The 16,912-nt window shown below is 46.1% G+C and overlaps 1 protein-coding gene across 4 annotated transcripts in view; it reads left to right on the top strand.

The window, feature by feature from the left end:
* PLEKHG1 (pleckstrin homology and RhoGEF domain containing G1) overlaps window positions 1-16,912 on the top strand; it is a 273,088-nt gene that overhangs the window by 20,072 nt on the left and 236,104 nt on the right. Inside the window, exon 1 of one of the 4 annotated variants that reach the window (XM_069234293.1) lies at window positions 6,793-7,170. The exons of 2 other annotated variants lie outside the window; for them this stretch is intronic. The gene's annotated coding sequence lies outside the window, so the exon portion shown is untranslated. Of the gene's footprint in view, window positions 1-6,792; window positions 7,171-16,912 lie in introns of those variants that run through there. One more of the 4 variants, XM_069234294.1, reaches the window with a different exon arrangement.

Raw genomic sequence — 16,912 nt, 5'->3', positions numbered from 1 at the left:
ACCTGTCTCTTGTACAGGCTGTGAAGGCAGGGCCTTTATTTTGCCAACCTTATTGCGCAAGTCTTTTTTTTTTTTTTTTTTAAATTTTTTTTTTTAAAGGATCTCGTGACAGAGAAACATTTTCCAAACCAATCACAAGTTACACAGAATATTTATAATCTTGTAGCAGCATGATTCTTGTAACACTTCTCAGTGTTGCATCCAGAGTTCGCTTACCGGTATGTAAACAAATAATAGGTTTGTTACCATTGTAGCCAGTACCTTGTAACAGTACATTTTCTGGGACTACAATTCTTGTACACTGTACACCAGTGATTCCCAACCTTTTGAGTTCTGCGGACACCCACTTTTTCATTACTGGAACCCAAGGACTCCCACTGAATGTTTATTGGAATCTGGAGACGCCCCCACTGAGTCTCTACTGAAACCTGGGGGCCATATATGATAATTTTATTTAATTTTCTGAGCCGTCGCGCCCACACCCCCTCCCAAAGGACGCTTCGTGGACCCCCAGGGGTCCCCAGACCACAGATTGGGAACCACTGATGTAGACCACAGGGTGCTGAAGCGTTTGGAGTTTGCAAGTCTTGTGGATTCCATGCTCCTGAGCCATGACTCATGCCGTGATCCTTAATCCCATCCACATTGCCTTTGTTCTACAGGATAAGGTTGTGCCGTTTTTGTATTGGGCACAGCCCAGTTTTGAAACGTTGCCAATTGCAGAGAGGCAACAGCTCCACCTGGATAACTTTCTCAGGTGGCTATTCCTCTGAAGTGTTGTCTGTACCAGTACATTGCCATACACACCACAGCTGTCACAAACTTCTAACTCTATATTAATAATTACAACCGCTTCCTATATGATCTACTAATAATGCTGTGCATGAGCATGCATAAGCTATTGCACCATTCTCCTACCGCCTACAACACTATATTGCGGGGCAGTCTGAGGGCCTAGAAGCCACTGTCCTTCATGTTGTCTATGCATTAAAGTTTGTGCCAGGGCAACCCACTGACACGAAGTTAAGCCATGGGTTTGCAACAGCATGGTTAGAATAGAGGCCTGTGATTCTGAGAACACTTTGTAGATAACCTCCAAGACAGCCCAGGAGGTTGGTGCACACAGACACACACACACACACACACTTCCCCACACACACACACACACACTTCCCCACATACACACACAAACACACACACTTCCCCACACAGGTTTCAATCTTATTTGGCTAATTCAGCATCTTTTGTTTCGTGGTTCAGACAACAATTCCCATTAAGTTGTTTAATGGTCGCACTCACACCTGTCATTCTCAGCACTAGGTAAGCGCAAAACTGGTAAGAAGCGTAAGAACCAAATATGTGCACAGCGAGCAGATAATATATTGTGTAGGACAGGCAAAGCATGACGAGGAATGATGTTGCAGGTCCGCAAGCAAGTTGCTATGGTCTGAATTACACGTTTGAACACAAGCAGAAGAACCTTCTCTCTGTTAGACCCACATCCTTGAAATGTTCCCTTCTAGACCTGGCGGTCTATGCATTCATACATCACGTTGAGAAATCATCCTCTGAAAACCGAGATATTTCGCCACTAAATTAATGTTTCTTTACTCCTGTTTTGAATGGTCAGAGTTGCACCAAGAATCCTTAGGTGCTTGCATCCTATGTACAATACTTAGCTTATAGAAAATTGTCTCAAATTTGCTGTGATGTCCGAGAACAATTAAAATAGTAAGATCCGATGAACTGACACCCCCTTCCCGGACCCCCCCACTCAGCAAAATTTATAATAGTTTTTCATTTCACTCTTCGCTATTTCTTGAATCTAAAACACTTAAGTAACTTCTTTTGGCGGCTAATCATGGCTGCCTATTTATTAATATATTATTTGCAAATGTATTAGAATGCCCAGACTCCTCCCTCGCCCCGCCCCACCCCACTGGCGTCCACTTCGGTATTTAAGGGAGACGGTTCCGTCTGCTGATGGAACTGATTAGGAGTAGGTCTGGGCCTGTGTTCATTCATGGGACATGGTGGAACCATGTGCCGAACAGATTTGGATGTCAGCATTGCAGAAGGTCGATGCAATAATGTAAAGGAACTCATGTCTTGCTGGGGGAATGTGCTGTCTGGCGAAAGAAGTGTTGAATTGTCTGGTTGGAAGCATTTAGGTGATGTGATGTTCGAGTGACTGAAATAAAAAGTGGGTGCTGATTGGATGCAAGATATGAGGTGAATCCGTGTATGCTGGACATCTGTGCTTTAGGTTTGCCTGGGTTGTGGTTGCATCTTGTGCTTGAGGCAGCGTGAAGAATTATGGGCCAGGGAGACTAGTGTTATATGAATGAATGCGAGTCATTAATCTCCGGGTAGTCTGTCACTTTAAGAAAAAATACAGGGGGCAGCTACTTTTCAAAGCTGACGTTGGTGATTAAAAGTTCCCCCGAAGGGTCCTTAAGACGGCAACTCTCTCCTGGTAGCCTCAAGGCAGCGTTCAGAGACTCTCACTGGAAGGGAGCGAGGTCCCGGCTAGAAAGTGGACCTCTTGCAGCCGAAACAAGGGGGACTTGTGTGGTTACAAATGCTGCCAAAGCAGTCTGAGGAGTGAGACTGTTCCTTCACCAACACTGGGAGGCCCCTCGTAGGTTTTAAAGAATTGAGAACTCAGTGAGGCTTTGCTTGATTTACAGGTTATACATTTATACTGCAGAACTACTTTCCAACTGCACATTTGTACACAGTCCAACACTATGAACCTAGCCAGGGTGCTGGTGGTGGTTTGACTGCCGCCAATGTGGCAGTCCGGCCTCCACATTACGATTGTGGCGAACGCGTGTACGACCCCTCTCCCTGCCTGCGTTTACATGGCCATTGCACCGCCATGTAAATGCTGGCAGAGACGAGGTGCAGGAGGCCCCATGGAGCCCCTGCCCTGCTCATGTACTTTGCATGGGCAGTACAGGGGCCCCATTGCCAGCCTCGTCACACTTTTCACTGTTTGCTTTGCAGACAGTGAAAAGCGCTATCGATGCTGGTGCACCCTACACACCGCAACACTGCCGCCGGCTCAATTATGAGCCGACGTCCATGCTGTGGGCTGGTTCCCACTGGGCTAGTGGGTGGAAGCTCTGTTTCCCCCCGCTGACCGAGCGGGAAACTCGTAATAAGAGGCCTCGGGAACGTCACTGCACTGGTGGTGACCTGACTGCGGGACTTTGGTGGACGGCTTTTTCCGTCCACCAAAGTCAAAATGAGGGGCTATATCTTTTCATCCGAATGTGTCACCTGAAGCAGTGGTGTACCTCAAAATGATGCCCCACTTCCCCCACAGAAAATAAGGAACCCCTGAATCTCCCATCTCACAGATATTCATTGACTTTGGGCTAAATGTGGCCCCTGACAGGGGGGTGCTTGTAATGTTTTGGGGCCCCCAGGCTCTGCAGGGGCCTAGGTTACACCCCAGCCTGTTTCCCATACATCCTCTCAGTGCACAAAAAAGGCCCCTCTCCTGACCCAGTGTCCCCTTAACATTTTCACATCCACCCCATGCATACACACTCTACCTTCCACACACTCCTTCAGCAGTACCAGGAGAAGTGTAGGTCTGTGATGTGTTCACTCACTACCCCACTTACACCCTATCGAACCACTGCACACACCTTTGCAGTCACGTACCCAACCCCACTTCCCAAGGCACTTGAACACAGCAGTCACTGTGAGACATTTGTTAGCCCCACACAGTGCTGGAACCCCACACTCTCCTACATCCTACCTACCACTGGCACACCCACATACCATGGAAGTGTGTCACTTTTATTGTGCTTCGTTGGTGCTGTTGGGGTTAAAAAGGTCAACCGGTGAATGATGTCACAATGCACCTCAAAACTCCAGCTGACATCATGAAACAAACGAAGATTGCAGAATATTTACTGTAGGTGATAGTTGGAGCTGACAGACGGGGTAAAGGGAATTGTTTTTTTTCTTCACTAGAGGACCCCTTTAAAGACCATACACCTGCTTTCATAAAAATGTTGGTGTGTATGCACGTATTTGTTTGGTTCAAAAGTAGATCTGTAGACGAGCACCCTGTGTTAGACTCTGTGTACCTGTGCAGTTGCTGCACTCTGCACAGTAAATGCTTAGTGCTCAAGTACAACGCACAAATGAGTGTCTCATCCGATGTGTTGCAGACTTTTATTGAATGGATGGTTTATGGTTAGGGAAATCCAAACCTGTATAAGTTTTCCTGCAGAAAACGCAGATTTCTTAGTTCTGCTCTCTTTGGGCATTTTGCTTTCTTTTTATGTGATGCTTAAAATTTTGGAAACTGAAAGCAAATGAGAAAATTCTCCAAATTATTATTCTTGTCCGCTCTCCCTCCCAGATGGTCTCAAATCGTGCCCTTTATGTTAAATACACCTTTAATGGAATGAAGCAAAGTATATTGCTTCATTCAGCTATAGTGTGTAGTGACGTGTGCTTATTTATTTATATATATATATTTATATTTGAACCTATGATTCCAACTTGTTTTGGATATATGTGCACAAAAGTCAATGATCTTTTTTCTTCTCCAAAATTGATCCTTCAGAACGACAATGATCCTAAATGTACTTCTGCTAGGTGGTTGTTTTCCATTTTGTAGTTTCAGCATAAGGAGGAACTACCTCTTATTAATAATACACATGATTTCTGAGCACCCAGGAATGTAGTGTGCAGTGTTTATTAGAGATATAAAGAGGATTGCAGTACAAGTGAATCATGATGCATCAAATTTGCTACTGTGCAGTGTCTGAGAAATATAGAAGAGCACTGAAAAAAATATACAAAGCAGGTATTGGCGAAATAACTGGTGGGCGTGACACAGCATTGAATACTTAGCAGCTTGGAGAGTGATGTCAATTAGTAGGGATTGGGGTGAACTCATGCCTGCACTGGGAGCAGCGCATCCATGGAAGGCAAACTGGCTGGCTGTAGCTGCTGGGCCGTCCTTCACTGTGCATGTGCCTGCCCGGCCAGCATCACTATGTGATACATGGCCCATGTGCCTCTTTACTTTTTTTGTCTGCGCCCTGTAATGTAGTGCAGGTATAAAGGCAATGCAGTCTCTCTTTTAAATGGGACCACCCAAGAAATGGCTCCGGTGCTCGCTTGGCATCTGAAGGATCTCTATTATGAAAAGGGGCAGCACAAGCATCTGTAACCCCTTCTGTAAAATCAAACTGCCCCAGGGAGAGAAAATGGAGGCGCACAGACCCATTGAGCCTATGGGGCTGTATTACTCTTTGTAGCACATTTTCCTTGTTTGCTCCGGGCACACCTTTCAACAGTGCACCCGGCGGAAACGAGGAGAGTTTGCCTTATTACAATGAAACCTCATCCCCCTGGGCAGTCATGAACTCGCGCTGCCCTGGAGGCAGTGCTTTTGAGTGAAATACAGAGCAGGTGTGAAGCAGTCAGGGTGGCTGTTCCACTATGGTGGAGGAGCATTGTCCGCCTGCCAGCTGCAGGAGCTGAAAACCTTTAAAAATAAAACAATAATAAACTAAGTTTGTTATTGTTTTATTTTTAAGGGGGTGGGGCCATGTGGGTGACGAGCAGTGAGGGGAGTGCACAGAGCACTCCCGTCAGTGCGCATGTATGTTTGGACGGTCGTCTCGGGCCGGCCAAACGCACATGCGCACAAGGGCTCTCTCCAACCTGGCACTGTTTTTCCGGTTTGTAGAGAGCAGGTCAAGGCTCCCAGTCTGCGTTGGAGCGCCCATCATAACGCTGTTCTGAGCAGCGTCATGATTGGCCGCAGGGCAGGCTGGGAGCCTGCAGTGCAGTGAAGAGCGGGGCGAGGTTCAGGTAAGCTCCCCACCCCATCACTTTTCCAAGTCACCAGCCGCGACTGGAAGCAGCCTCTCCGTATTTCACTGTGCAGGTGGCAAACTGCCTGTACTTTTAAGAGGGGTGACCCCCTTGCAGGTGGGTGTAGTGAGTGATTGCACCCACCTGCAAAGGGATGTCTGTGTGGGTGAATCCATAGAGCTCCCTTTGCCCCCCTCGAGAATGCTGCCATACGGCGGCACACTAAAAGTGCACCACCTTTTTGTGGCACACTGTCAGTACGCCTGCTCATGGCTTCTTTGTCTTTGCATCTATAATATGGCACGGGTGCAGAGGCAAAGATATTTCCTCATTTGCATGGGGCCACACCCCCTTATGTAAATGTAGGAACGTCCTTCAATGCTGGCGCTATATGTGCGCCATCACTATCTGTATCACAGAAGGTGCTGCTCAATCGTCTACGGCCCCTTCCGTAATATCACAGGGCCCTGGGGGGCTCGCAAAGCGGGCGCAAACGCCTGTGTCGCCTCCGGGGCACTTTGTGTAATACGGCCCCTTGGGCACTTTGTTATGGTCCCAGGCAGGTAATCATGCAATAACTGATGGGCACAACAGACCAATAAATAATTATCAGTTCCAAATATTAAATTAATTATTAGAGTGGTCATACAGGAAGATCTACAATATCAGGGCCGTAGAACCTAAGTGCGGACGATGTCCATGTGTGGAGAAGGGTCATGTGAACTGCAGATATCTTATACAAGTACAGTGTGCATCAAGGTTAACGTAGGATTGGATTCTAGCAGGGAGGGCTGCGTGCAGGCAGTGGCGAGAGGGGGTGCAGGTGGGGGATATAGGGGTGTAACGCAGGCCGAAGCAGCGAGTGGTGGTGGTCTGAGTATGTATGGCACCGGGCACGGTATACAGACTGAGGGATGAGAGGCAGGCAGGGGCAGTACCAGTTCGGTTCCGGGTCACAGGCTGAGGCAGTGATGGAATGCTGGGGGTGCACCTTGCCTGGAGGCACAGACCGTGTCCTCGAGCCCTGCGGAAGGACGGGCAGTGCGCACTGTCCTGCTCCCCCTGCCTGCGCTCTGGTGCAGTGCCTGCAGCTCCCTGCGCTGCCCTCGGTGATGTCAGAGCTCGGTGCTCTGAGGACGGCCGAGCTCCGAGGGAGAGGGGAGCTCTGAGGCGGCCGAGCTCTGAGGGGAGCAGCCGGCGGGCTTTCGGCTGCGCGATGTCTGTCCCCCTGCGCCCCCGGCGGGGAGAGGAGAAGGCAGGGAGTTCTCCCTGCCCTGGCAGCGGGGGAGGTGGGGCCGGGCGCAGTGCCGGTCACAGGTAGGGGCTACGGGCGCGGGTCCAGGGGGGCAGCTTACCTTTGCGCTTCAAGCGCCGAAGACGCCCGGGCAGGGAAGGTGCTGAGCCCCGCATTGCCAGGGTGTGTGTGTCTGTGGGAGTTGGGGGTGAGGGGGTCGCACTGCAGCTGCACACAGTGTGAGCCCTGTCTGCAGGTAGCTGCTCCCACCGGGGCTGGAGTAGCAGCTCAGAAATACCCCGCAGTCGGCGCCATTCAACCTTCGTGTCACCTCTCTGTCCCTTGCTCTGATGCAACTCTCCAAACCCTTCATCTGGTGCATGCAAAGGGGATACATTGCTCTCATCTGTCGGTATCTGGAATCCCGGATGCAACCTCGACATGTAAAGAGGCGCGACTGCATGCTGCCCGGTGTATCGGTTCTGCGCACTTTACACTTCAACCCAGGTGCGAACACCAGTTGACTTCCTGTAGCTAGCGCCTCGACGTTTCCAGACCCAAGATTTCGTTCTTTGCGCGCGGTAGGAAGACACGCCCTCGCCCCATGAAGCATATCACGCAGTTTGGGCTTGTAGTTCTTGTGAAAGACTGCAGGATCCCCTGTCCTCGCTTTTCGGTGGCCTTGAATACTCTCTCCTTTCACATGCTGCACTGCGGGCTTTCGTTCCCACTGCGTTTCCAGACAAAGTATTCTTTCAGAACTCACGTCTATTTAAACTGGAAGTCTGCCTCAGGGGCAGTCTCCCTCCTGACCCTGTCTAAACTGGCCAGTTAGCCACAAGTGCGCGCGTTACACGATTCACCCTGCCAAGTAATGTATTAAGTTAGTGGATGCAGGGGTACCTAAAATCCGCCCCTTGTACGACGCGGTGGACTGTCTGCTGATTTACAGACTTTCAGGCACATCTGTGTTTAGTATTCGGTGGTTTGGCAAACCTGTATCTACACACATGACCTTCTAAAAAAACAGATCTGTCTCGGAAAAAGCAAGTTTCCAACGCACAAATGTTTTCAGTTGTTCTCCCTTTAATACATCACTCATCCCTTAATTCCACTCTCGTGACAAGGTGACCCCCTCCGCCTGCATTACAGTTCATGTTAAGCCTCTCAGCCAGCATAGGAGGCATGTGCCACTCATGCATGCACCGTCTCCGGTGTGCAGTGTCGGGTGCACACTGCGGTGATGCCTCCGGGGTAAAGTTTGGGTTTCTTGATGGCATAGCTGAAAACATTTTTTAGCGCCACCAATGAAACGGTTTGCACGGCCGAGTGGGCATCTCTGCTCCATTTGTCTCGGGATGTTGTACACGAAGGCTTCCAGTCCCCGCCGAACACGTGACGATGCCGGCGACCAAGCTGCTCCTCACATTCTGACTCTGTCGCACCGGCACAATTTTGTAGCACTTGGCACCCCTGACGAGGCAGGCGATCACTACGAGTTGCGTCTGTATACACAGGCTCTCTTCTGGAGTGTAGGATTGGCAGGGCTTTGGTTGTGGAATGGGAGGAGTTAGGGGAGTGAGGTTTAGAGACACGTTCCAAATACGATGCAGAGAGTGCTGCAGGCGCAGCATCTATGCATATAATGCTGCAAAAAGTTTGCGGATAGGACCTGCATTGCATACCTACTTATCAATTTATTTGCATAGTTCACACTCTGAGTATTGTGTGTTGGCAAGAGCAATTATTTTTAATGCTTTCAGGAACTGGAGATGGTTATCCGTTCTCCTTTTTGAGTAGGCAATGTTTATTACAGTTTGGCAGACTAGAGGGAGAAGAAATCCTCCCATTGTCTTTTTGAATGGAGGCACTGACCGTAGCCAGGTGACCTTTGATCGTAGAGATCTATTGCAGAACTAAATCTGGGGCTCTTGGTGGAAGAATGGTCCAGTCCCATACATTGTTTGGTGAGCTATGCACGTTGCTGTAAATGTGATTTGTCTGGCTGCTGGGAGCCGGATTAGGGAGAGAGAAGTGGTCATCACACGGGTTCTCAATGGAAGGTTGAGTAGCTATCTGGCAGCCGCATTTTGGATTTCCTGGAGTTTAAGAGCATTAGTGAGATACTCCAAGATGTATTCCATTGGTCTGCAGTGGTCCTGGTGCAAAGGTTCTAGGGAGACGCTGTCTTGGATTTACTGTGAAAATCCATGAGATAGGAATATGTAACAGAGGTATCTTGATTTATTTATGATACGAGTTAGATTGGAGTCCATGATAACCCCAGGTTCCTGGCTTGTTCTAAGTTTGGTGATGGAGAGCCAAGTTCTCCGACCCAGTTGTTGAGAAAGATCTCGGATTTTTTTGGAACTGTTGAGCTTGTAATGGTGGCCTCCTAAAACGTTTACCATGTCACATCTCTACAAAGTGTTTAGTTTACTTATCATGTGATGTTACTAGGCATGCTACAAGCACACGGCACAAGAAGCAATAATGAAACAATTGTTTATAAAACCTATATATTTCCTTTTTCAGTTCACTTAACCAGCCATTTCTATTCAGAAACATTTCAAATACACTTAAGTATTTTTCTATTAGGAGCCTAGAGTCACCCTATTAACATTACATCAGTCACAAGGTGAAAATACCAAAATACTTTGGGACTAAATCAACACTTTTGTTATTACACTCGTTATCTGTTGCCTGCGACTATTTCCATGAATCAGGAAGATAAAAAATAATTGTAACATGTTTAATGGCCCATCATATCTGTCGATGTGTTGGTACTTCTCCATGTTTCGCATTAGGTGTCTCCTTCATCAGGACACTTACTTTCATTGCTATTCTAACTGTGCTGAAATTGCTGACAGACATCCACCTGTGTGTATTTGTGTGAGCTTCAGTTAAATATACCTTTGGTGTGAACCTTTTCCAACCGGGCATTCAGACTTTCTGCAAGAAGTATCCCATAATCAGTATTTTATTTGTCCTATTGCAACAAATGAAGATAATGTATTTCATCCGACTGGTTACTGTGGATTAAGTGGCTCAAGCAGAGGCAGGCAAAGCAGAAGCTGCGTGAATTCATAGTCCCGTTCCATGCGAGAGTGTGTATGGTGGCAACGCATGCACCATGAAGATGCGAATAGTTCAAAACTGCTGGTCTGCCAAGCCGAAGAGGCAGATTCCCTAGATGTTCTGGTGAGCATTCAGAAGAAGCAGGCATAGCATTTTTGGCCAGGAAGAAGCCCTGGATGACTAACCAGATCAATGCATTGGAGATGGACCTGTTGTTGGGTGGATTGGTCATTAGCAGAATGGAAAGGAAAATTCCATTATGACCGTATTCTGAACCGACATTTTGGAAGAAAGTAGGAAGTTGTAAAGCAGAGTGCTGATGGTGCAAGGTAGTCCATGCCTTGAAGGATACATGAACTATGGAGTCTGAGGCCTGAGCCTTGTAACTATTCATAATCTCTCTGATCAGTCTAGAATAAATAGTTTGTAAGAGCAGCGCTGCTGCACAGGGTATATTCAGTAGCAAGGTGCTCCGGGATACAAAACTGAGTGTGAAGTCATGGCAGTAGAGCACTCCAGAAAATTGTAACCAGGGCCTAAGCTCTTTCCGATATTGACCCAGATGTTTAGATATGAGTAAAATCTATTTCTTCCCCTGAAAGGTATAGTTGAGTTCAAATTATTATACAATACAACCAAAGTTTGAATCCCTTCCTGTTCAGTGGGATTGGGCGCTTAAAGAAAGCAGTGAAAGTGACATTGATGAAACCACGCAGCTAGCTAATGGTGATAAAGCTCTGGAAAATAGTTCGTTGACTTCTAGAAAATATGCTAAATTTGCTAGTAGAAAATGTGAATTCTGAAACAAAGCCTTACATTCTTTGGAAACGTGTTAGCAGACACTTAGCTCTCATGATTCCCAAGAAGATGCATCATGTCCCGATGACTGCCCTCTCATGGAGTGCCCCTTAGGGCTAAAATATAAATAATTCAAAATTGTTTCGAACGTTTAAAGGTGCAAAGTAACAAAGATCGTGAAGGTTACACATGAGGAATAATGTCTCTGTGTTGTATAACTTATTTAGCAGTAGTTGGTTATAGAGGGTATTTCAGTGATAGACAGAGCTCCCCTTAAAACTCTTTTTTATATGATCATGAAGACTTCACCGAAAAGTCATAGAAAATGAAGCAGTATAGAAATAATATTGATGAATGATTTTGAAATATGTAATTTCATGCAAAAAGTACTGGATTTCAGTGAGAAGCACAAATTCTACCTTTCTGTCCACGTCTACCAGGAGACACAGGAAGCGTGCGAAGCTACAAGCTGCCTAAAGCACATGCACCAAAACTGTCAGAGGTGGGTATGGGAGAATGTGTCCCCCATTATCAAAACAGTAAAAAGGCTCGACAAAAAAAAGAAAATTAGATTTTCATGTGCAGTCCAAATTTAGTAATAGTGTTTTTGAGCCCAGAGTGAAACACAAAGTCATTCATTCAGTAATTTGTAGGTGGAAGTAGACATTGAAGTGTAAAGGGGGAGACTCGGTGAAATATTACACACTGTAGTCTATTCATGCTATGCATCTTCACTTTTTATGCTGCTCCAGTACGGCTATCCTATACGTGAAAATCAGTATCGGAGAATGGTCATCTGGCACTCCCAGTCCCACTACTACCCCATAGACTCTACTATTGTCCAGTCCCTTTCTTGCTACTTCTGCTGAGGTCCTTTGCATTTGTGCCACTCACAGTTGTGCTTCGGCAATGCCATCTCAGACCTCCTTAGCTGAGAGCTTCTCCGATTCCCTAAAAGTTCCCAGGGATGCTCATCAGTGGATGTTTGGTTGGTTGTTGGCTCATATGGGTGTTGTGAGGTATTGGCACTCTCACTTAACTCTTGCCAACTAAAGTCTCCACGGTAGTCCAGAGGAGTCTTTTCGTCGTAAGTCAACTAGCATGTGGTGCATTTTTCATCTTACAAATACCTTACAGCATTCCATCTTCTGACAGAATGCTTCAGAAAAAAATAAAACATATAGAATATCCTAAAATCAAATGTTCACACTTAATTTTTTAGATCAAAGAATATTGCTGAAATTGAACTTAAAAAATGTTACGTTGGCTTCGAAAGGCGAGGACTCCAGCCCCTTCATAGAGGTTCTAGCTCTTCACTAACTTCCTTCAGAAGCATCCATGGAATTATGTATGTCAAGTTGTAGAGCTCTTAGTGCTGTACAAGACTTTTGCATAAAAATATGCGTGAGCCACTGGCCTGGTATATTACTGTGTTTGACAACAGCCAGCCCAGCTGCAGACATATAGCATATGGTAAGGCTTACTTCCTCTCCTATATCCTTTTATGGATAACCCATCGTTGGGCGGAAGAAGACCGTTCAAATGTGCATGTTAGTTAAACACATGCTCTTTTAATACAGAGGACTAAGGCAGCTTCCAGGAGACCTGGCACTGTTAATACACATGTGATGTGCACGAGAGGGAGGGATGAGCCATTGAAACGAAAGCGCATGGCAACTGGGGCTAGTGTGTAAAGCGCAGGCCAAAGTAGAGCTCAATGAAAACGTTTAGTAACTTTGCAGCCGGTAGAAAGAATTCCTTACAAAATAATGTACAGTCATTTTAAATCTTTAGATTGAAGGTAATGGCTGGGTCTGTGACAAAGTCTTAGTTTTCCCAAAGTAGATTGCACACACTGAACTGAATTGTGTTTATTTTAAGTCACCCTCAGAAGGATGAGAGGCTTTGTCGGCTCTGTACGAATAAACCCTGTAACTGAAACGTGTATGCTGCAGGCGCTCAAACCCACCAGGCCATTGTACCAGGTATGAAAAGCCAGTAGAGTGGAGTAATACATAACAGACATGGTGTGGCAAATTGCAGCGGTGTTCCAAACTGTTTACTACCCCAGCTGGGTTAGATTCTTTACAAAATATGCCAATTGCATTTAAAAAGCCTTTGGAGTCATTGCATGTGACGACATTAAAAATAGCAACCTGTACCCGCGAGCTAGTTCGAGTAATGTATAACATAATTCATAGCTAAATATAGAAGGGGGGGGGGGGTGTACAGTTCACTCTGTATCAAAGAACTAGGTTTTCAGATTTGAAGTCTAACTTCTGTACCTCAAATGTCAAATCAGATTCTGTGCGGTGTAAAGGTACACCTTGGTTTGCAACCAAAAAACCTGGGATCAACACCCTCTGTCTCCAGTTTACCCATGTATTTTTAAACAGACGCATTCTTACGGCTCCAGTAAACTAGCACCTCACTGTGGGAAAGAGTATACGCCCTAGAAGAGAGATGGGGAAACCCCAGGTGATCAGTCATTAACCTTAATGAGGCGGATGCCAATGCCCAATCACAGCCAACCCAACAGGGAAACATGGTTTGCTTGCAGCACCAAGCTCCTAATGTATAGCACATAGTGCCTTTAACGCCGCATAGTAACTGCAGCAGGATTGATCTGTAATTCGATGCACATTTATCATTGGACTACAGCAGAAGGTGGGAGTGTGAGAACTGTAGAGAAGGACCTGTAATTATCGTCTCGAAATTTGTCTCGAAGGCTCACAGGTGACAATGGGTTCTCGTATATCACCTGCCCGGGTTGTAACCCCTGGATGTTCGTTATCACTCTTCCTCTTCAGCAGATACTCGCTTACAAGATAATACTTTGTAGAGGCATCATCTCTAGAGACGCTGACTGATCACATTGACCTTGGTTTCAAACAAGGCAGCTGGACTCTGCAGTCATTGTGCTAAACACAGGTAAGAGGAAACTCAAAGCCAATGAGAAGAAAAGCTTGGGACTGGATAGTATAGCCAGATGTTGAGCAGTCCATGTAGATACAGTGCTCAGAGTTGGCAATTTTAAAGTCTCATTTTATTCTCTTGAAGGCCAGTGTCTTGCACTCCAAGCCTTACATGAGGAGTCCCCTCTCGCTCAGCTTTATAACTTGAGTTCCTTTGAAGTAATGGGAGACTGAGAACTTCGGGACAGGGAGTTCTGGCAAAAAATTGAGCTGGATGGCGTCTTGAAATTACAGGGATTCACATATTAGACTTCAGTGGCTTGAAGCAGGTCACTTTGCTATGAAAGTGGATGTCAGTTAGGTTAAAGATAGGTTATTACGTGTGCGCTTTCCGCTAGGAATACCATGATTTGGAATCAAATAACTTTCCACTATGTAGAGTCTTTTGGCAACAGCATAGCTGGACCTTGAATTTTCCCAGGATAAAAAGTGGAAGCCTTTCCCAGCACTGCCAGGGTGCCTAGACAGAACAGAACCACAAGAGTTGAATTGCCCACCGCCACAACCCACACTTGAGATCAGTGGGGTGAAGTATCCGCTGCTTAGCACAACGTTTCTGCCGGTAGATCGAAATAACAACGGGAAGAAATATGTGCTCTAACTGTGGGATATAATGAGCATGGCAAAGTCGAAGACTGTACAACAGCACTACTGTACGTTTAATGCCTATTAGTGCCTTTGTGAAGGACTTGTGATGTATCTGCGACCTGACAAATTGGTGACCAGTTGAGAGCATCTAAATCCCAGCCACCTTCTGTTCTTTATCCACGGTATTATATTCACCTGGTCAATGAACAACCACTTCAGCCTAACAATCTGAAAGCACACAACATCACCACAGAGAGCTAACATATACCTACCAAAGAACTGACTTTCCACCTGACTCGAACGTGTGACCATAGGCCTTGCAACACTATTTCTGGAGCTACGTTTTACTAGATATTCAATTTGAAACGTTTTTGATAGTCTTTAGGGTCATTCTATCCAAAACAGAACCTTTTACGTGGTTGTTAGACTTATGTTTTATAATGAACCCATTTGAAGCACAAAGTCTTAAGAGATCATTTTTGCTCTATAGACTATATTTCTACACATTCCCTTGATCGTTTTTCTTCTGCTTTCTGTTTGTCTCATAAATCTATCCTTTTTTCTGAATGTGGGTTTCAGGTGCTTGTTTTTCTTTTTGTGGTATTGCTGTGTGAGTTGTTTGCTTGGACCTCGCTTCCTGAGAGTAACTCTTCTGACGTTATCTGAAGGTGAGGCAAGGACACATTTGTAGCGATCTTTGATTTTCCTCCGAAGTCTTCCCACAGTGATATTGTCGTGAATATTGCACAAGAGCACATGAATCGTCTCCGGTTGCCATTCCACATCCCTTGCCAAGTACATTTCTTGCAGTGCGAAAGTACTTTAAATGAGCTGTCAGCACTTGTAGAATTATACTACCTTTCAACGTGCAGGTACCAATAGCTATATTGTTTGCTGCTCGATCTCTTGTTTTAAGCAGTGATTGTCAGTGTTTGTATTTTTCTGTTCATGAGCAGTTGTTTGTGCAGCCGTGTCACTTGCATGCAGCGTGTTCACCTTTACATACAGTTTTGGATCGTTTTATAGTTTACCCTTCAGGTAGTTTAATTAGTGGCTAAGAATAATAACCCTCAGTGACAATAGCGTATGTTACTTTCTAAGGTTCTTCTCTCTGGTCACAGCTGCAGTGAAACATGGCACAACGAAGAAATCGCTAGTGTTTCTTCCTGGGTCTCTCACTTCATGGTGGAACCAAGTAAGACTTTACTGCATAGACGCTGGGATTCTTCATGCCCTGCTGATGCCACGGCGGATGCCATGCTTCCCAGCTTGTTTGTTCAGGACTTACTCAAGTGGCGTTTTAAGAGCAGAGCCTTGTAATTGCTGAAACAAATCCATGTTTCACAGTCTATAAAGAGTGTTACAAGGCTCCCCGAGAACACGCAGAGTGTTTTTACATGTGGCATTAGCGCCCAGCACTCCTTTCTTGAGGTGCCTGATCACATAGAATAATCTTCATTACTCTGAATCATAGTCTTCCTCATCACAAGGAGCGCCTCGATGTGACACGATTGATATGCAGCACTTGGGCCCCTCCGTCCTCCTACGTGTCTTTTCTTTCACGTGTGCAGGTCTTCTGTTGTGGTTGCTGGCTTGCTTCATCCTGCCTGCATCTGGTTCTTCCTTCTGGTTGTCACTGAAGGTTTGAGTGTTGTTGCCCCTCTTCAGCTTGCCTATGATTGAGTGCTGTTTGCTTTGGTGGATACTCTGGGTCTGATTCACAAAGGTAAACTTAGACGTTTGTGTAAATTCATGGGTTTTTTGTTGTCACAGTACGAGTTAAGGCTAATTTTACAGCTGCGAGGACTGCGTAGTCTGTACTGAGAACTCTGCAGCTAAATAGATAGGACAGACCTGTCTTTTCATGTGCTGAGTTCTCCGCCCCAAATGCGGAGTCTCTGCAGTTGTAAACTTTCTATTAGTTCATACTTTGTGACTACAAAAAGAACCCATGAATTTACACAATCAATCAAGGAATTTGTAAAGTGCACTACTCAGCCAGGTGCGTTTCTCTTTGTGAACCGGGCCCTCGGTTCCTAAGGTCTGGTACAGCCAGAGGATGAGGTAATGACCGGATTACTTACGGATATTCGTCCTCGTCACACTCCTTTGTCTTCCCTCCCATCTGACTTTGTCCGCAGGTGACGAGCCAGGGAGTGGGCTTCATAGTACAGAAAATGTACTGTCCTTGGTCCCTTCACATGACTGTGAGGAAGACGACCAGCCACACCTAGGAACCAGTAGGATGTGTTTTGAGCTCTTCTTTGCAGTATGATGCTACCTACAACGTGTAAGAACTGGGATGAGGAAGGCGGAGGGGGCGGTAATGGTCTGCAGTGGCTGATATCATAGCAAACAGACCAAAGTAATGAGCCTAAGCAGCTGT

This window comes from Pleurodeles waltl, chromosome 5 (genome assembly GCF_031143425.1).
Source record: "Pleurodeles waltl isolate 20211129_DDA chromosome 5, aPleWal1.hap1.20221129, whole genome shotgun sequence".
NCBI lineage: Eukaryota > Metazoa > Chordata > Amphibia > Caudata > Salamandridae > Pleurodeles > Pleurodeles waltl.
Note: the sequence above shows the minus strand (reverse complement) of the source record. Positions and strands in the feature narration are given on the sequence as shown.